The 21983-nt window shown below is 33.4% G+C and overlaps 1 long non-coding RNA gene across 1 annotated transcript; it reads left to right on the top strand.

Annotated features, from left to right (window-relative positions):
* The first annotated feature begins 16953 nt into the window (after window positions 1-16953).
* Window positions 16954-18656, top strand: LOC105664326 (uncharacterized). The gene is made up of 3 exons (XR_001097516.2): window positions 16954-17497; window positions 17574-17752; window positions 18181-18656. It is a non-coding gene; the product is annotated as an uncharacterized LOC105664326 (long non-coding RNA).
* Window positions 18657-21983: the final 3327 nt, after the last annotated feature.

Genomic DNA, 21983 nt, shown 5'->3' with positions numbered 1-21983 from the left:
TTATGCAAGTCTATGTATCATTGTATCAACTGAGGACATCTACAACTATAATTATCTTCTATGCATTAATAAATCATATATACAAACTATCTATAAAAAATTACGAATTTTAATCAATATTAAACAAATCCTACAATACACTATCCTATAACAACAATGCGATAATCAGCATTTTCTTTCATTTCAATTTTATAGTTAGTAATTTTGTACTGATACATAAGTTCATTTTTTATATACAATTTACATATAATTTTTGACGAATGCATAATACAATGAAGTTAATTATAATTGCAGATGGTCCTCAGTTAAATCCTTGAAGAACAATAAAATTACCAAAACAGTCACATGACTACCTTGGAAGTTTTGAGCAGAGTTAGGTTAGATTAAGTTACACAAGTTCTTGGGAGCTTCTCTTGAAATCTATATTAATTTTCATCAAAATAAGCAGTTAGTGCCCTTTTTGTTTAATCTGTTCAATATCATTTTTAGTTTTAAATTAACTCTCAGCATTCGAAGGTATTTTTACTGTTATCAGATATTAACCTTAAAACACTTTAGTTAAAAAAAATTGACTTAACATTACTATTTCTCTACTATTAATTACCATTAATATCTGCTTCACTTTGTACAACATATAGTTTCAATTAAAATATATTTATTTCAAATTGTTGTATTAAAATGAATGATATGAGTGATCTCCCAAAATGCGAAGGATTGAATCTACATGATACACCAGTTTAGCATTAACTTCACTTAACATTACTATTTCTCTATCATTGATTATACTAGTATCTGCTTCACTTTAAACACTACATAGATTTAGTTAAAAAACATTTATTTTAAATTGTTACATTAAAATGAATGATACGAGTCACCTCTCGAGTGCAGAAGATTAAGGCTACATCATACGCCAGTTTAGCGTTAACTTCACTTAAAATTACTATTTCTCTATCATTAATTACACTAATACCTGCTTCACTTTATATATAACATAGATGTAGTTAAAAAACATTTATTTCAAATTGTTATATTAAAATAAATGATATGAGTCACCTCCCGTACAAAAGATTAAGTCTACATGATAGCCCAATTAACACTTTAAATTGGTTCTACCTGCCGTATAGTTAATTTTGCCGTTATTCATACATCCCCATCGATATTAGCAAAAGTAGTTAGAAAACGAACGTTACTACGTTATCATCGGCGGAAACTCGTTGGAAATTAAAGGAGACTCAGGCGCGGGAGCAGATGAAACAATTTTTCGATGAACGGGGTGGAAGAGGAACGTAAGAGGGTAAAGTGGGTAGGGATTTTAGATGGGACGCTATCTCGACTTATTTTCACGGATCGGATTTCTCCGGGCCACGGGTAACGGTATCAGCGGTTTTCACGTCCCGCGGCAATTACATTAAAAGTTTCTTTAAGGGGCGCGAGAATTGAGCGGGAAGACGGGAATAAAGAGGGAAAATCTCGGCTAAAGGAGGAGAGAGGAGCGAAACGGACGTCGGGAAGAGAGACATTCGACAAGAAGCGAAACAGTCCATTTAGAGGGGGAGGGGGCTAAGAAGAGGAGTTGGAGAGAGAATAAGAAATGGCCGAGACGCCTGCTAACGATCCACCAAGGTTTTTATCTCGTCATCCCTTAACGGTTCTCGTTGTTATTTAATGCCTCGTCATTATAACTCGAGCCTGCCACCACCGCCCCCTCTTTTCCTTATTCCATCTTCACTATTAATTGTTCATTCACCCCCCTTAATCGAGGTCGTGCGCGTACGCTTTCCTGTTTTTATATTTTTCTTTCTCCTCCTCTTCGTTCGCCTGTTTCCGCTTGCGATTCGAAGCTCGCGAGAAATAATAAATGATAAACTGGCTGTCTTGGGGATAATGAGGTTAGTGTTCGCGAACCGGAGCCTGTCCGGGCTAAAAAACTTGGAAACATTGTACGCTTTCCTTAAAGAGCGCACCAGCGAACTTCGTAATTGGAACACCGTCTGTGTTAAATTGAGGATCATGGGTCGAGAGTTGATGCAATTTTCAGATAGCGAGCCTCGCTTGGATAAGCGATAAGTGTTAACGAGGCTGTTCGGGTACCTGTAATGAGCATTTTTTTTAACGGAGCTTGTCCGATACTGGAATTAGTGCTTGCGATGATTTTCATTCTGGAAATTGGTAATAGATATTATTACTCTGTGCTAATACTATTTTATGCAGTATTATTTTTATCGTGGAAAATAGTGTATTAATTTTAGGTATGAAATTCATTTTTAGCGTTGAACATTAGTATGATATTGTAAACGCCAGTGATGCTGATAGTAAGTCTAGCATCAGAAATTGATTTTAATACTACTATCTCATATTAGTATTAATTACTTTGTGCAGACACTATTTTATGCGAATAGTATTATTCTTCTCGTGGAAAATAGTTTATTAATTTTAGGGGTGGGAATTCATTTTTATACTGATTTTAACATTGGACATTAATATCGTATAGATTGTAAACGCCAAGGATATAGACAGTAATTCTAGTATCAGAAATTAATACTAATACTAGTGTCAGATATTAATATTAATTATTTTATACAGATATTAGTATTAATTATTTTATATTTTATGCAAATAGTATTATTTTTTTCGTGGGAAATAATATATTAATTGTGGGGGTGGAAATTAGAATACTGTGTTAAATATTGTAAATTGACACCGTACGAATTGCAGCACCAAGGGTTGACATTAATTGTAGTATTAGAAATTAATATTAATACTAATACTAGTATCAGAAATTAGTATTAATTCTATGTAAATAGTATTATACTTATCGTGGGAAATAGTGTATTAATTTTAGGTGTGGTAATTTTAATATTGTCTTAAATGGTGGAAATTGATAACGTACGAATTGTAGCACCAAGGATTGATATTAATTATAGTATTAACAATGAATATTAATACTAATACTAGCATCAGATACAAGTATACTAATTCTAACCCCGGAAATTAATATTGACACAAATTCCAGCGCTATAAATTAATGATACATTAAGTCTAACGATGGGAATTAATATTAACGCTAATTCTAACTCTGCAAATTATAATTTGAACTTATTCCAATGTAAACATTTCATGTCAATATAAATTTTAACGCTGGTAATCAATAGTAGTAATAAATCAGGCCTTAGAAATTAATATTGTACTTACTCCGGCTCAACGGATTAATATCGATACTAGTTAAAGTATCAATTAATATTAACCCTTAACGCTCCGACTTTTAATTATCGACTGGCAGCTCCAACTTATTCTCATCATCACTTACAAGTTTTTAACTTAGTCTCAGAAATAATATAATTTTCATTACAATATTTATATTAATTATAATTTAGTAATGTAATGCCGCAAGTCGGTGGTGCTTGAGAGGCACACTTGGAGCGTTAAAGGTTAAGACTAATTCTTTTGTTGAAAATTAATACTATATTAGTGGTACAATTAAAAAATTGCTACTGTTGCTAATTTTATGGATGGAAGTTTTTATTGATAGTGATTCTAACGCTAAAAATGAATAATGTAGTTATTAAGCTCTTTAATTAACACTAACCTAGTATTAATATTGGCTGTTTAATTTATGAAATTAAATATCTGAAGAGTAATCTAGATATTCGATAGCCTAGATATCTGAATAATAACCTAGATATTTAGTAGTCAATCTAAATATTTAATAGTCTAGACATCTGAATAATAACCTAAATATCTAAAAATCTAGATACTACATTAACAATCTATATATTTAACAGTCTAGACACTATATAAATATATTAAATATATATTAACCTACATATTTAACAGACTAGATATTATACTAATAGTCTAGATATTCGATCTAATATTTTCAAGAATATTCTAATTTTTTATTAAACTTAATATGAGACGAGATCTCTCAATGGGACCAACGATGGCGCCATCACGCGGCCTATAAACTGTACTAACTCTTTCGTTCCCAAACATTTCATTCCCAAAACTCTGATTTCAAATAGAAACATTTTTATACAAGTTTATATTCGTTAATAATACATGCAGTAACAAATCAACAAAAGTCGTAAACAAATAGTTGGTTACGTAAGAATTTTAGTGAATGTAGATGGACAGCTTCCAGGCAGATACTGGATTCGAAGGTTGAGAAGATGGCGAACAGAACAGCGGTCTACCAATGAGAACGATAATCCTTCTTCCTTTTATTTTATTTCTTATCCTTCAGTTTAATTAGTTCCCCGATAATACCTGCTATCTTCTACGCCCAGCGGAAAGAAGCACCTTCCGTTCCATTTCTATGTTCTATCTTCTCAAAGTGCTTTTAAAATTCTTCTATACTTTGAATTGTTCGAATTCATCGTTACATCAATTATTTCTAAACTGCGAAAAATATTTTGTAATGTGTTCTGATACTATAAAACGTCATTACTATAGATTTTTATGTTTTGAATAAATGTATAGAGGTTATAGACTATTTCCTGAAATTCAGAATTGAGAAATAATTAAGTACTTTGTTTTTATGAATTTTATTTGTATTCTGAAAATGTGTACTTATCATACATAAAAAAGGTAATTAAATTTTGTGCAATATCTCTTGATGCCATTTTGTTTGAGAAATAAAAGCTTTATGTAGATATTTTAAATTCTCAAAACTCTGAATTTCCAAGTTCGTGAATTTTCCAGTTTTCAAACTCCCGAATTCTTAAATCCCTAAATCTCTAAATTTTCAAATTTTTAAATATCTAAAGTTGTGTTGTAATTTTGTAAACGCGCGCGGTTGAAAGGAGCGAATGAGGGCTAGAGAGAGAGAGAGAGAGAGCGAGTGAGAGAGAGAGAGAGAGAGAGCGCAAGAAACAAAAGGACGCGAAACGGCCGGAATCGAGTGAGTGCGATTCATGCAGAGAGCGAGTGTACAGTGTAAAGAAAAATATAGCAGCGCATCAGTAACGACGAGTCCGACTTATTTCCTTATCTTTCCTTTCCCTAATTTTCTCCTTTCCTCCCCAATTTTTCCTTTCCCCCTTTTCCTCCAATAATTACTACAGTTGCAAATTCTCAAATTTCAAAATGTTGAAACTCCTAAATCTCTAAATCCCTATATCTCTAAATATTTGATTTTACATTCCTAAATTTCAAAATTCTCAAATTTCTCAGTGTTTAAATTCCTAAATCTCTAAATCTCTGAAGCCCCAAATCTCTAAATCGTCAAGTCTCTAAATCCTCAAATCTCTAAATTTCCAAATTCTCAAATTTCTCAGTGTTCCAATTCCCAAATCTCTAAGTCTCTTAATCTCTAATGCTCCAAATCTCTAAATCCCCAAACTTCGAAATCCCCAAATCTCTAAATCCCCAAACCTCAAAATTCCCAAATCTCTAAATTCCCAAACCTCAAAATTCCTAAATCTCTAAATTCCCAAACCTCAAAATCCCCAAATCTCTAAATCCCCAAACCTCTAAATCCCCAAATCTCTAAATCCCCAAGTCTCTAAATCCCCAAATCCCCAAAAATCCCCAAATCCCCAAATCCCCAAATCCTCAAATCTCCAAATCCCCAAATCCCCAAATCCATAAATCCCCAAATCTCCAAATCACCAAACCACCAAATCACCAAATCCCCAAATCCCCAAATTCCCAAATCAAATTCAAATCTTCCTAACCTTCGCACTCCCAAAAAATTTGCTCTACCCTCCTCTTTTCCCCAACATACTAAACTACCAAATAAATCAACAAGAAAAACGAAACAAAAGTAATTAAAACATTCAACAATTATCCGCAAATTGTTCTCCAATTCTCAAACACAAACTTCTATTACATAATACAACATAATCAATAACGTCCCACCAAAGTATTCTCCCACCTACAAAATTTATTTTCCCCGTACAGAAATAATAGTAGAAGAAAAAAGAAATGAAAATTAATGAGGACTCATAGGTTTTCCTCCCGGATCGACGAAATTTGCTATGAAAACGAACGAAACCGAGCAAATTCAAATCCGCGCGACGGTGGGATGAAAAAAATATGGACTGTTTGCGATCGACAAGGGGCGTCCAGTCTGATCCAACCATAACTCGTGGCGGCAGGTTTTCGTAGGAAGTTCGTGTCGATTTTTCCAGGGCAGGTTTCCAACCAGAAAACGATTCGAGCTGTTCAAGTCGTATGTTTGTTTTGGAACTTGCGCACCGTCGCTTTCCAGGCCACCGACGGTCCCCCCGACAGCCGCCATCTCGACTCTTCACCCGGGCAACCAGCAATATCTCGTGCCACCCATCCAGACCACCCAACCGATGCTGGCCTGGGTGAAAGAGCACCCTTTTGGGGTTTGTGATGCGTGCAGATGGACGTGCAGAGGGAAATCACGCGTGGCTGCGCTCAACTGCACGGTTGCACCGAATACATGCCGACCACCGCCGAAACGTTCGACCGACCAACACCAATTAAGCCAATGACGTTCTCCGACACCGATGATAATGGTAACCCTGCGTTTTCGAAACCGTGGATCCTATAACGAGATGTCGAATGATCGCCGTTATAAAAAATACTGCCGAAACAGACAGAAGAAGGACTCTCTTCAATATTTTTCTTTACGAAAATGTATTCTTATTTTTATTTATGTTAAATGAGAGTGTAACTGCTCTTAAATAAGTACGTTTACTCGTGAAATTATAACTGTTATAGATTCTCGAATATGTCTAAAACTCATGATGTCCTAAGAGCAACCAAAGGATGGCAATCACTAGAACTCTGCACCACTTGAATATCTTTCTTCACGAAAATGTACTCTTGCTTTTATTTATATTAAATGAGAGTGTAACTGCGCTTAAATAAGAAAGAAATTTACTCCTGTAATTATAACTGCTATAAATTTTCAAATACGTATGAGGTTCACGACGTCCTAATAGCAGCTGGAACATATTAGTACCAAAACTTCTGACACTAGTTCCAAAGAATGGTACAACCTCGAAAAGGGTGCAAGTATATATTAATTTAAATGCTTCGATTTTCGTTCAACAAACTTACATCAATTCAAAATGGCGGACCTACCAGTAAGCAACCACATTCTTCCATGTCAGAAGATTTCGAAACGTATAAAGTGTAAAAAAATTTCACGACAGAAAAGTATCATAACTTAAACCTTAATCATGACTTAACCTTAAAACTTAATCATCACTTAAACCTTAAATTCTACTAAAAATGATTAAATGAACATGTCATTAATATCCTGAACAAAATATAAAACGTGACAATATCGAAATAAGCCAAATGCATAAATGCACTGTTAAAACGCATAGTTTTTGAATAAATTTAATCCAACAATTTTACGAAACAGTTTTAATCGAGCTAAGGGTCCATAGAACGAATGTTGAACTCCTAGCAGCTCACGATAAGCTTATAGAATACTGTCGCATGCGTTTTCCCAGTCATAGTGGGTTTCAATTTGTCGGGCGACGACAAACACTCGGGAGCTCTGCTACTCAATTTCCGGCACGGTAATTTCCCGTAGCGAGCAGAGCTAAACACGAGACATCTTCCTTATCTAGAAAGTAGAGAAGCTTTTTGACATCGGCCTCATCTACTCGAGCCAATATTATCAATTTGATTCCTCGACGCTGATAATGGAATAAAACTGTTTCCTGATCAAGGACAAAAAGGTCCTCCGCGATGCTCTTAGTAACTCAGCTGGCGAGCCGGGATAATTGCTACGATTATTTACAAGATTTTCTCCCAAAAGATTAAAGCGACACTCTTCTCTCGCGTCGAGATACTTGTTCCACTTTGAACAATTCCTCCCTTCCACTTTTCTTTCATCTTCATTCCGTTTATCGTCTTCTCTCCGTTCGATCCGACCCTCCTGCACTCGATCCACCCCTCTCCTTCTGTCCTTCGAAGCCTAATCCGATTACGATGGAACGAGGTGTCCGTTCGGGTGTAACTCCGCGATAATGGATATTGCTATTCAAAGTATTTCTCGCGTTAAATGACGTTCTCCCCGGGCTCGACCGAACGGAAGATTTTGCGGTTCAACGCGGAGCTTCATTTTTCTTACCCCTGAACCGATTTCCTAATATAGCAGCACCTCGATATTTTAATCATAGGTGAACGACATGCACAGAAAACGCGTGAGGTGTTGATTCGACTCTGCAGCCCCTCGCGCAGGAAAGTATCGGGCTGCTCTTAATAACTGTTTGAGAATTACTGCACAGTAAAGCAAAATAGATGGTATCACATACAGGGTGTTCCAATTTTAGCATGTCCTATAAATAAAAATAAGAAAAAATGTTTATACGAACATAGGCTCTTGAATGCGTTATCAAAAGTTATTAAAAAAAAAATATGAAAGTCGACAATTATTTTTATGCAGTATTGGAAGAACATCTATTATTAGGTGTATTCCACATAACCTTGAAATAAAGTAACTTAATTTATTCCTATTATATTTTATTATAATTTTTATTCACAGAACATGCTAAAAGGTTTGCATGCAAAACTGGTCACATTATATGTGAAGAACAAGGCAGCCCATTTTGTACTAATAAAATATTAAAAATCCCAAATTAGTATAACATCTTTCTCTTATCTTTACGTATAAAATATATTGCTAAACTTTGACAGCAAAAACTTGACTACCCCATATATGTTGATCCTCGATACATTTCAAGGTCCATAACGTGCACCCCAAAACCAGAGACCAAGCAGCTCAATTTTTCAGTACTTCAGTGTTCAAAACTATAATCGTAGTCTTTTTCAATGTAGATCTCAAAGGAAGAAGAATAAATGATGTATAAGGCTTCACGTACGCGATAAGTGGTATTTGACATTGAATTATGAATGCGTAAAAGGCGAAGGGTAGAAAAGAGGCGTCTAAGGACGAAACGATAGCGTCAAGAGCGTGACAGGTGGCGTAGGTGGCGGAAGCGTGCCACAACCGATCCCACATCGCAGGTATTATAAGTTCTGCCGAATCCTTCGTGGGAATGAGCGGCTTGCTCTTGTGAGACTCGCCTCGGCATTACTAGTAGCTCGTCCCAAGTGTAATCTCTAAGCTCCTAAAAGGTACTCGGCCCCCTTTCGATCCAACCACTCCGTTATACGAACTGCTTTCTCTTTCTGTTGCTTTACATCGGTAACGATCGAACGCACATGCGTGTCAATAATTTCGAGTATCACGATTATAATTTTTTAACTGTAGGAAGTCAAAGATTTTGGTTTTTAGTTGTAGTACGATATGAGAAGTATGGTATGTTTATTGAGTTGGAGTACCTTTTACGCAAGAGGATTTGTGAAAGGAATGTGGTACTTTGGGAGGTTGGGATATCAGGGTATGGAGATTTAGAGATTTGGTAATTTGAGGATTTGGTTACTTGGGGACTTGAGGATTTAGGGACTTGGAAATTTGGGGATTTAGTGACTTAGAGACTTGGAAACCTGGCGATTTTAGAATTTGAGAATTTGGGGATTTAGGGATTTGCAGTTTGGGGATTTGGTGACTTAGGGACTTGGGGATCTGAGGAGTTTAGAATTTGGGAATTTGAGGATTTGGGGATTTGGGAATTTGGGAATTTGGGAATTTGGGAATTTGGGAATTTGGTGACTTAGGGGCTTGGGGATCTGGGGTGTTTAGAATTTGGGGATTTGGAAATTTGGAAATTTGGGAATTTGGGAATTTGGGAATTTGGGGACTTGGTGACTTAGGAGCTTGCGGACCTCGGGACTTTAACATTTGTGGATTTGAGGATTTGGGAATTAGAAGATTTGGTAATTTGATCACTTGGGGACTTTGAGACTTGGGAGTTGGGAACCTGGAAATTTGAGAATTTGTGGATTTGATGAATTGGTCACTTAGGGACATGGGGATTTGGGAACCTGGAGATTTGAGAATTTGTGGAATTGGGAATTTGGAAATTTGAGAATTTGAGGATTTCGGAATTTGATAATTTGAGGACTTGGAGAATAGTGAATTTAAGGATTTGGCAACCTAAGTATTTGGTAATATTGAATTCGATAATTTTTAAATTTGGAATTATGAGAGTATAGAGATTTAAGAATGTAATATACAAAAATTTAGTAAATTGAAAACTTGGTAATTTGAGGTTTTAGGGACTTCACAATTTCAGGATATTATAATTTAAGGACTTAGAAATTTGTTAATTCGAAAGTTTAGAATATTCAAAATGTGGAGATTAGAAAATTTTGGGATACGTGACTTTGAAAATTTAAAAATTTAAGAAATTCTAATTTGTGTATAAACGAATTTGAAAATTTAGAAATTGAAGAATTCCAGAATTTAGATACCTAGAAATTTGAGAATATGGAAACTTGATAATTTGGTCATTCAGAAATTTGTAATATAAGAACCTAATAATCTTATAATTAAAAAATTCACAAATCGTATAATGTTGAAATTTAGGACTTTAAAACCATAAGACCTAAATTTCACAAATTTAACTGTACAAATTCAGAATTTTGAGAAATGTCCACGATAAGTTCAGTAACATACAATTTCTGTGTACACCCCTTCCTTGATGCTCTAAACAAGGACTTATTTTACTTAATAGTTAATCCAACACTGTCTGTGCAGGTGCGAAAGGTTAAATTTTATTACATGCCAAAAGGGCATCAATAATTGCGCGATCGGTGCATCGTAACGTGGCCGACAATGAATAATATATAATATTCGTATCACATCAAACGGCGAACCGATCTCGAATGGCCCGCGAAATTTTCAGACGCATAATGGCCGATTGCGTAAAGCAATTTCGCGGGTCATTGCCACTGAAAGGCATCGACCTCTTCGGCCGTCTCGATGAATCGATGTCCTCGTGGGATCCACTAATTTTTCTGTCGAGTGAGTTAAATCTCTGTAATGGTAAGGCGTTATTTATTTCCTTCCCGGAAAATGGAAAATCGAATTGTTTCAAATATCAGAGAAACTATTACCTGTTTTCAACCGTGGAAAGTGCAATGTGATTTCATCACAGATAAGTGTTACAGAATTGCGCTTATGATATATAAATTTAAAGCTTAAGTTGTATAGAAACTTACCATGTAAATGTTCTATTGATGTTCCCTACACAAAATGGCGAACGATCAATTGTAACACAATCGCATCACTATATACCACACATTTGATTTTGAAACGTAGAAGGTCTAATACAAAATAATTACATAAAAATGTCACGAAATTGGGCTTATGATATATCAATTTAAAGCTTAAGGTGTGTAGAAACTTACCATATAAATGTGCCGTTGATGTTCCTTACACAAAATGGCGAACGATCAATTGTAACACAATCACATCACTATATACCACACATTTGATTTTGAAACGTAGAAGGTCTAATACAAAATCATGACAGAAAAGTGTCACAAAATTGCACTTATGATATATCAATTTAAAGCATAATGTGTGTAGAAACTTACCATGTAAATGTTCCATTGATGTTCCTTACACAAAATGGCGAACGATCAAGTGTAACACAATCGCATCACTATATATCACACATTTGATTTTGAAACGTAGAAGGTCTAATACAAAATCATGACATAAAAGTGCCACGAAATTGGGCTTATGATATATCAATTTAAAGCTTAGGGTGTGTAGAAACTTACCATATAACTATTCCGTTGATGTTCCTTACACAAAATGGCGAACGATCAAGTGTAACACAATCACCCCACTATATACCACACATTTGATTTTGAAACATAGAAGGTCTAATACAAAATCATGACAAAAAAGTATTACAAAATGCCACTTGCAACATATCAAATTAAAGTTTAAAGCCTGAAGAAAATTATATACAAATGGCTTGTCGATATCTGTAATACAAAATGACAAATTGTCAATTGTATTAAACTATTACATCCTCACATCCTAAAGTGCCATATTTCAAAACGTATGAAGTAACAATTTCATGACAGAGAAGTTTCATGAAATGACACTTATGAATCATATTAAAGATCAAGGTCTAATAAAAATTACTACATACACGCACCGTTATTAACGATAAATGAGATTTATTATAATCAATAATTACAATACGTTCTTGCATAAGAAGTGATATAATTGGCAACATAGTTCCCGTATTCCTTTGTAATCCTTTATATTCGAAACAATTAACAAAGCGATCGAAGTGATCAACATATACCGTAATATTAATCCTCGATGCAAACAGACCGAAGAAACTTAGAGCAATTACTCACAATCAGTCTGCCTAGCCTCTGCAAAAAAAGCTTTAAAGCACTCCATTTTCCCAGTTTCAATCGATATTCCACGATTCGGCTCTTCGATCTCCTATTGAAGGCATTTTTCCATTGAGTTGTGTACTCCCTTCAATAGACACCTACCCGCCTTTAATCCGGATAATAGCATTGCGAAGTAATTAGGCCTTTTGTCTTCTGTCTTCCACGGTTTAGTTACAAAGAAAACATCAGGTAGCTTCGTGACTTGTTGCACGAGTTGCCAGGCTATTCGATGAAGTACTCTGTATGCTGTTTTACTTGACTTGTTACAAAGCACTTTATTCGTAACAAAGAAGCATCTTCGTAATAGAACACTTTGTGCTCTAAGAGGGAATTTCCAGTTGTTCCTTGCAATTTTTATTTATTTAATGGAAGTGATTCGTTCTTGGAAATAGATCAGTTATTTTCTTGTTAAAATTCTGATGCTTGGAGATACGGAAAAACTGCATGAAGGTGTTCAAATTTGCACAAATACAAATTTATGTTACTAATAAACACATTTACGGATTCATTAGTTTATATATTTTATATTTTAACATACAAAGTTAATGATTCGTAAATTTACAAGGTCATAAATTCACACATTCCAAAAATTACCAATTCATCAGGGTACGTACTCACACTTTTACAAATTCATTTTCCCTAACTCACTAACAAGTTCACCAGCTCAACAACAAACTGAACAATTCACTAACAAGTTCATAAATTCACGAATAAGGTAACCAATTCATCAACTCACCATCAAGTTCACCAATTCACTAACGCACTATCAAGTTCACTGAATCAGTAACTCACCAACACATTCACGAACTCGTCAACTACACTGTGATGCATAACTATAGCACCATCTACTATTTTAGTCGTTCTGTAGTTCAGAGTTAAAATGCAAAAAATCAATTGCAGGAGATGAAATGGTATGGGTCGCAATAAATTTTATATTAAGTCTCATTGAAGTTGCTCTTCTATTAGAAACGATATAATCGAAAATGTGATTTTGGCTTGTTGCGTAACTATAGCACCAATATTATTAAATTAACTTCTCTCCATTCAGTTCAACTACAAACTCACTGAAGCTAAATAATTACATTCTTTATTAAAGTACAAATTAAAATTTGACAATACTCTTTGTTGAACAATGCCACGTGGTATTATAGATATTTGACCGAAGAGGAGAAGGGTAAAATTTTGACGTTTAAGAAGGACTAAATTAGTGTACGGGAAATTGCCCATAGGCTAGGGCGCTTACATAAAGTCATTTTCATTTTCGTTAATGATGGCAATAATAAAAAGGATGGTTCAAAGAAAAAATTTAGTCTCCGTACCGAACGAGCAATTGTAAAAGCAGCCAGTAACAGCCAAAACAGCTGTAACCAAATTAAGAAGGGACTCAACTTAAATATTTCACGGTGGACAGTACGTCGAGTTTTGAAAAGTAATCCTAACATGGTAAGGCAGAAATTAAAATCTGCACCAAAACTTCTACCACAGCATAATGTTGCGAGGCTCGAATACGCTCGAGCGAACATGCATCGCGACTGGAAAAGCGTAAGTTAACCTTAGATGTCAAAAACTTTTTACACCAATTTACTTAAACTTCTATCATTGATAATAAGGTTATATTTTCGGATGAAAAAAAGTTTAATCTTGATGATCTGGATGGCTATAATTCATATTGACGAGATCTCCGAAAAGAACCACAATACTTTTCAAAGAGAAATTTTGGCGGACGAAGTGTTATGATTTGCGGTGCCTTTTGCATTGATGGCATGTTGTAATTGGCTTTTTCATCGAGAAAGAGGGGTAGTGATGAGTACACCACAATTTTATCAGACAATTTGTTACCTTTTATAAGACTTTTATAGGACAACGCTATTGTATATACCAGTCGGAAAACAGTATCATGGTTGGAAAGAAACAAAATTAATGTTATTAAATGGCCAGCATGTTCACTAGACCAAAACCCGATGGAAAATATTTGAGCCATTATTGTCCGAAAAGTTTTTATCGAAAATCGACAGTATGAAAATATTTTAGAACAAAAAAACGCAATACTAAAAGCATGTAATGAAATTAGCCAACGAATTTTTCAGAAACACATCAAGAGCATGCCAGATAGAATTTTCCAACTTATAACAAAACGAGGGGGCCCTACAAGATATTAAAATCATATTTATGTGTATATATTTGACATTTATTCACATAGTGCTATAATTATGCAACGATGAAAAATCAATTTTCATGTTATATTTTCTTATATAGTAAAATAATATCGACAAATTTTTACTGAAGTTCATCGTTCACTATACCCTTCAATTTCATATGGATGATTTTTATGTATTGTTATTCCAAAGTCAGAATCTACTAAAAATGTAAGTGGTGCTATAGTTCTGCACCGCAGTGTAGTACACCACGTCACGAATAAGTTCACCACTCACCAGCTTGCTAACTCGTAATGTCACAAATCCACATTTTTACAAAGTCACCAATATGCAATTTGCAAATTCATACGTTTACAAATTCTAATCCTTACTTTCCAGCTCTTCAAATTCTGTAACTTCATTGCACACAAAATTCAAAAATTTTAAAATTGCACTGAACTTTTCAAATTTCAAAATGTTCAAATATTTCGGCATCCACACAGTCGAATCGTCAAATTCCTGCATTATAGTGAATATTTACCAGTTAAGGTTAGAGCAATTTCGGCAAAGATACAGACCAAAAATGGTGGTTCCATAATGAAAACAAAAATGTATTTACTTTTGTACTTCAGTATTGTTGAATTATGTTTTTCAGACATGAACTATTATCTCCTTTTCTCCACATTCAAAAATAATAGATTCTTAAATTCATTTTCAACATATACAGCGTACAGATTTAACCAGAAACAGTCCGATTTACGTCATATGCGTAGTTTCAAGTACTCGTCACACCAACTTATACCAACAAGTATATCTACCGTCTCTTCGACGTTCTCCTACTTGGTTCGCGTATTCGCGCAACAATCCCGGATCGTGTAATGCGCTGACGAAAGCTTTCCTTGCATGAATACCCAAGTATGCAAATGCCACTACGGCATTAGACGTTTCTCTTCGCTTTCGAACATCACTCGAGGGCTCCTTTCGTTAGACGTTCCTCGCCATTTTCCCTATACCTGTCGCACTTTGTTTTCTCGAAACTTACAATGGTATATTCGATACAGGAACTCATGGTAAAATCCCAGGAATTTATTAGATTTATTAGAAAATTTCAAGGAATTTATTAGAAATATTGTTAGAATATATTTGAGAGTAGAAAAATAAAAATAAGGTTGAAGAGTAATATAAATCTATCTTTGGTATACGGAAAGGAAGCAAGTAATTGTTCAACTGATAGTATGTTGATAATAAAAAAAAATTATAAGATTATTTTCCATGATAATGTATCTTTATCTTTAAAAATAAAATTGCTATTATATAGTATTTGAGAATCACTAAGTGCTAGAATTTGAAAAAGTAACTTCAATTTAAGTTTAATTTAAGTACAAACAAATTCATTAATTCCAGAATTCACAGATCCGCTAATTCAAATATTCCCAAATTTTCAAATTCTCTAAGTTTCAAATTCTAAATTAATCATAGCACATATTCACATATTCACTAATTCACTAATTCACTATTTCACAAATTCACCAATTTACAAATCTACAAATTCAACAATTTACAAATTACAAATTTCCCCAATTTACAAATCTACAAATGCTCAAATTGACCCATTTACAAATTACAAATTTACAAATTTACAAATTTACAAATTAACAAATTGACAAATTTACAAATTCACAAATTTATAAATCTACAAATTCACAAATTTACAAATTCGCAAACTCACAAGTTTACCAATTCACAAATTCACTGTCGTAGAGCCACAAATTCCCAAATTCTCAAATGCACCAACTTAAAAATTGCAAATTAACATAAATAAATTCATAAATTCATAAATTTACAAATTTCAAATTACAAATTACAAATTACAAAATCACAAATTTATAAATTTTTAAATTCACCAGTTTACAAATTCACAAGTTTACAGACTAACAGATTCACAAATCCATGAATTTAAGCACAAGCATCAGAAAAATATTACAGAAACTGTCACTGTTGAAATCACATCCCCCAAAATTCAAAATATATTTACCATAAAGAAGTTACACAAATTACACAAAATCTGGAAAAAATTACATTGACTAACACTAATATAATTCCAGCATTTATCAAGAAATAAATCACTTGTCGCACTGTAATTTATTCTAGAATATTCCGTGTTTACATTGTCATAACCACGTTAATTATGCCGCTCACATTAATTTATTGTAATAAATTTAGTAAATAAACAAATAAAATAATGTAGAAAAAAGATAATAAAATCCAGAATAAAAGCGCTGATTTCTTTCTTTATAAAATATATTTAACTGCCGACATCGTTCTCTCTGAACCTCGTCTTAAACTAGACGCGCAACTATCGCTTTTACGCTTTGTACCAACCTAACAAACTAAATCAAATTCCTAACCTAATTTGGTCGAAGGAAAGTTGCTACTTTATATACAAATAAAAAGATCCCGTGTAGAATCTGATACAAATTAGAAAACTTTTAAAATAAACTACTAGAGTATTATTTTTGAGAGAACCAGTAGATCTCGGAAACACGAGTCAGTCCTCTTCGTTCCATCCTCGAGGACGTGTCCGGATTACGGATGTTGGCGATTTCCACAATGCGTTCCACAATGCGTTTCTCTTCGTTTTTTCTTCCACGATGCGTTTTTGTAGCGTGTTTTCAGCGTGCGCCCGTGCTGGATGCACTTGCCAAAATAAATAACCCAGCCACCGTAAACCCAAGGCACGGCTTGTCTTATTCCTGCCACGGCATACGTATCGACTGCTCACCTTCTGTGCCTGTTTTACCCACTCAAAGTGTTTGCTTTAGTCCAACACGTATGCCGCTGCAATTTTAGCTCACTCCTTAGGTGCAAACTGTACCTACTGCCAATTTCAAGTGGTACGATTGTACTTCTACTTCAAATAACAGATGTTCGATTGTATCGACGTTTGAGTCTTTTTTTATAGGATGTAGTTTTGTTTAGTGCTTTTTGAAATGATTTAGGATCAATATTTCTAAATTAAAAATGTCTGTGTTGATGATTAGAGAATTGCTTAATGCAGGGAGGTGGTTTTAGTGCTATTTAGAGGTTAATTTGGATGACAGGTGTGTGCATTTAAAATTCAATTTTTTAATTTTTTAATTTCTTACTTTTTTACTTTTTTAAGTGTTTAATTTCTAGATTTTTGAATTTGTAAATTTCCGCACTTCTGAATTATTGAATTACTGAATTTCTAAATATTTGAACTTGTTAATTAGTGAATTACTGTGTCACTAACTTACTGAATTATTGAATTACTGGATTACTGAATTACTAAATTGCAAATTCCTGAAGTTCTCATTGCCCAAATCTCAAAATTGGTGAGTTACTAAACTTGTATATTTTCGAATTTTCTAATTTCTACCTTTCTAAATTTTTAGCTCCTAAATTTCAAAATTTTGAAAATTTCAAATTCCCAAATATGTACATTCTCAACTTCTGAAATTCCTACATTTCTAAATACAAAAATTCCCAAATTTTCAAATTCTCAACTTCCCAAATTTCTAAATACAAACGGACTAATGACCATAGTAGTCGACGCCCACAACAATAATCAATCAATCAATCTAAATATAAAAATTTCCAAATTTCCCTATATCCAAATCCCAAAATCCCTAGCAATGATAAACAATAGAACCTCCACCCCCTTGTCAATACTTTATCCTACAATCCCATAAATACATTCATAATTTTATTGTACTCGCAAATGCTAATGAATAGTCTTAAAGTCGCACTTTAAAATTTCCAGTTGTTTTTAAACACCATGTACGCAACGGACACAATCTGTGAAATCAACAAGAATGGAGAAACACAGGGTTCACACAATAAGCAACCTACTAACGAGACGAAGGACTGAAGATCACGTTCGGTGGTCCGATTTTGTTCCCTTTTTTTTTGCACGAAACGGACCCGATTCCGTTGGACCGAACGTTTCCACAGGAAGAAAAGAATCGAAACCGAGGGATGAGAAACGAGGAAAATCGTGGCGGGGACGGCGACGATTTCGTTCGTCGATAAAATAAATAGAAACGTAGCGACACGTACGGTGCCGTATACGTGCCGCCCAATAAGAGCTCTCTTCGACATGCGAATGTTTCCTATCCTTTTTTTAACTGAGATTTTTCTTGACACTTGTGTTTCTATTAAATTCACATACTCGCATAATGTTGTTGATAAGAATACGTTCAGAATGTATTTGAATGGATTTGTACTATTATATGCTGATATTTTGTTTTCATTTATTAAGTAATGGTTTGTTTTGAGGTTATGAGGTGATTGTTGTATTAGTTAGAAACAGTGCAGATTTTTGAGCTTGGAAATTTAGAAATTTGAAATTAGCTTAGTAATTGGTATATTTTGAAATTCATAGATTATTTATTTAATTATTTTAATGTTGAAATTAATGTTAAAATTGATCTTAATGTTCATTATTTACTGAGTTACTAATTTGTACATTTATAAATGCATTTATTAAGTAATGGTTTATTTTGAGTGTTATAAGGTGATTGTTGTTCTTGTGTTTAGAAACGTTACAGGTTGTTGAGCTTGGAAATTTTAAAATTTGTAATAAGTTTAATAATTTGTATATTTTGGAATTCATAGTTCATTGATTTAATTATTTGTTAATCTTGATATTCATTATTTACTGAGTTAGTAATTTGTATATTTATAAATGCATAATGTAATAATTTAATAATTTGTAAGCCAAGAAATTCATAGTTTATTGATTTAATAGTTTGGAAATTTAGAAATTTGTTATTTACTGATTTAATAATCTGTAAACTTTTGAAGTCATAACTAACTTAGTTTATTAATAATTAGTTTATTAATTTTATAATTTGTACATATAGAAATTTATTATTTATTGATTTTATAATTTTTACATTTGGAAATTCATTATTTATAGATTAAGATAATGAAATTTTAAAACTTATAATTTATTGATTTAACAATTTGTAATTGTAAAAAGTTACAATTTATTAATTTGGTTATTTGTAAATTTAAAAATGTATTATTTATTGTTTTGATAACTTGTACATTTAGAAATTCGTTACTTACTGCTTTAATGATTTGTAAATTTAGAAATTCATTATTTACTAGTTTATTAGTTTTGCAACTCTTACTATTATCATATAACATAATATAATATTACAATAATTTATCATAAATTATATAATAATAATATAATAATTCATCAAGTCAAAAATTCGAATTTTATTTTATGTAATGATCTGCAAATTTAAAGATTCATAATTTATTGATTTAGTAATTTATCAAACTAGAATTTGAAGGTATTTTATTTAATAATTTGGTAGTTTAGAAATTTATAATTTTATTTGATCTAATAATTTACCAATCTAGAAATACATAATTTACTAACTTAATAATTTGTTAATCTAGAAACTCATAATTTATTAATCCAATTCAAAAAATTTAGAAACTTTTTAATCAGGAAATTCGAAAATTACAAATTTTGTAATTTTGAAGTTTATAAATTTAAATATTTCAAATCTTCAAATTCAAACATTCAAAAATAGCGGAATTAAATATTGTTCATTTTCATGTCTATAAATTTTACGAACTATCATATGAAGATTGTATCAAGTCAAATGTTCAAATTTAATCTGGCCATCGATGACAACGAGTACCCATCACTTGCTCTCACGAGCGCATTTGCTCTCATCACACATCAAAATTTATACATAAAATGAAACGAAAAAACAACTCCTATTACTCAGTAGACAGTTATTACCTATTACCCAAAATTCCCATTCAACGTTACCCTTAATCATGAAAGCAACACGATATCAGAATAACGATATGAGTCGGAGTATTTTATTGGAGTCGCAAATGACTCCCCTTGATTTTGGCTAAAACTTTGAAGGACAGGATTGTTAGTCGTCATCAGTCAAAGATTCGGAACACCTGAGCCAGAACCACGGTCGCATTCCTGGCTTATGAAGGGTCATAGCAGTTCGAGACCCCCGGATTCTAGAATCTCAAAGGTCCCGTTCCAAGCTTTCGCTCACAGCCACGGTCTCGTGAAGCATGGTAGTCCAAACTGCTAGGAAGTGATCCGTGGAAGGTCGTACCACTCGCGTTTCGACCGTTTCAAATTCCTCGAACGTCCGAGTTCACGATGGCTATGCCATTTTGTGGCTTCATACCTGACGAACGCCTAGGGAACGGAACCACTTATCGAAGTCCTCGAGTATTCGTATATTTCCCGCCAGAATTCTCTTAGATGTAATTTCATATCGCGTCACTCGACATCGGACACGCGTTTAATACTCCTCCATTGTATTCACCGATGTGGTCTACAACGCAGGACAAAGCTGGTGACGGGATGATCAAAATAATTGGTTCAACATTTTTTACAAAGTGGCGTCTCTGGCAGTAGAATTGTACTGTTGAATAATTATTGTTCCACGTCTATATTTGTCGATTATTTGTTCCAATGAGAAATTAGTTAGAAGGCCTTCATACAGTTGTATGCAGCACGCTTTAAACTTTAAATTGATATGTCCTAATCGTCATTTTGTAGTACTTTTCTGTCATGAAATTATATTAGAATATGTTCGAAAATCAGTAACTCGGAATAAAGTAACTATTGCCACAATTGATAATCCACCATTTTGTAAGAATATTTACAAGATACCTATGCAGTAATTTTTCTCAAATTTTAAACTTTAAACTCGAGTATGGTAGACGCCATTTTGAGATACTTTTTAGTCATGAAATTTCTTCATATCTTCATCTTTTTCATATGTTTCTGACATTTCTTGCACAAGAATGTAAACATTTATTATAATTAAAGTTCTGTTATTTGTTATTAAAAATATGAATGGTGCATGTACACAGTAATGTTTATTAGACCTTCGTCTTTAATTTGATGTATCATAAATGCTATTTTATAATACTTCTCTGTCATGAAATTATATTAGCGTACGTATCGAAATATGGCATATGTGAATGCAAGAATGTAATTGTTCGATTGAATTAACGGGCCACCATTTTGTATTACGAATATCATTGGGGCATTTATGTGGTAACATTCCTTGGTCTTTAAGCTTTACTTTGATGTGTCATATGTGTCATTTTGTAACACTTTTCTGTCATGACTTTCTACATTTACAAATCTTGCCATGTAAAAATGTAATTCTTCATATTTGATAATCCACCATTTGGAATAATCCTTATTATTTACGTAAAACTTAGTTACGTAAAATATGTCAAAGATAAAGCAAAATAATTAATACCTGTTACATTTTAAACGTCTACCATAGTATGTGAACGTTTTTAAAAGATTACATTTGTTTGAAAAAATTAATGAGATTCGAAATTCTTCAACCAGACGTAGTAATTAGCGTTAACGAGGGCGTTTGACCATATGATTCGAAGATAATGACTTCAGGATTCCGGCGGAATTTTAATGACGTACTTTAAGTCACCCTGCTCCTTAATCCTGCCTTCTGTTAACTGTAACGAGAACAAGAGAAGTGTTCGCGACAAAAGCATAATGACGCCATAATACGTGTCCTCTCGAAAAAT

Source organism: Megachile rotundata, chromosome 6 (genome assembly GCF_050947335.1).
Source record: "Megachile rotundata isolate GNS110a chromosome 6, iyMegRotu1, whole genome shotgun sequence".
NCBI classification, from domain to species: Eukaryota; Metazoa; Arthropoda; class Insecta; order Hymenoptera; family Megachilidae; genus Megachile; species Megachile rotundata.
Note: the sequence above shows the minus strand (reverse complement) of the source record. Positions and strands in the feature narration are given on the sequence as shown.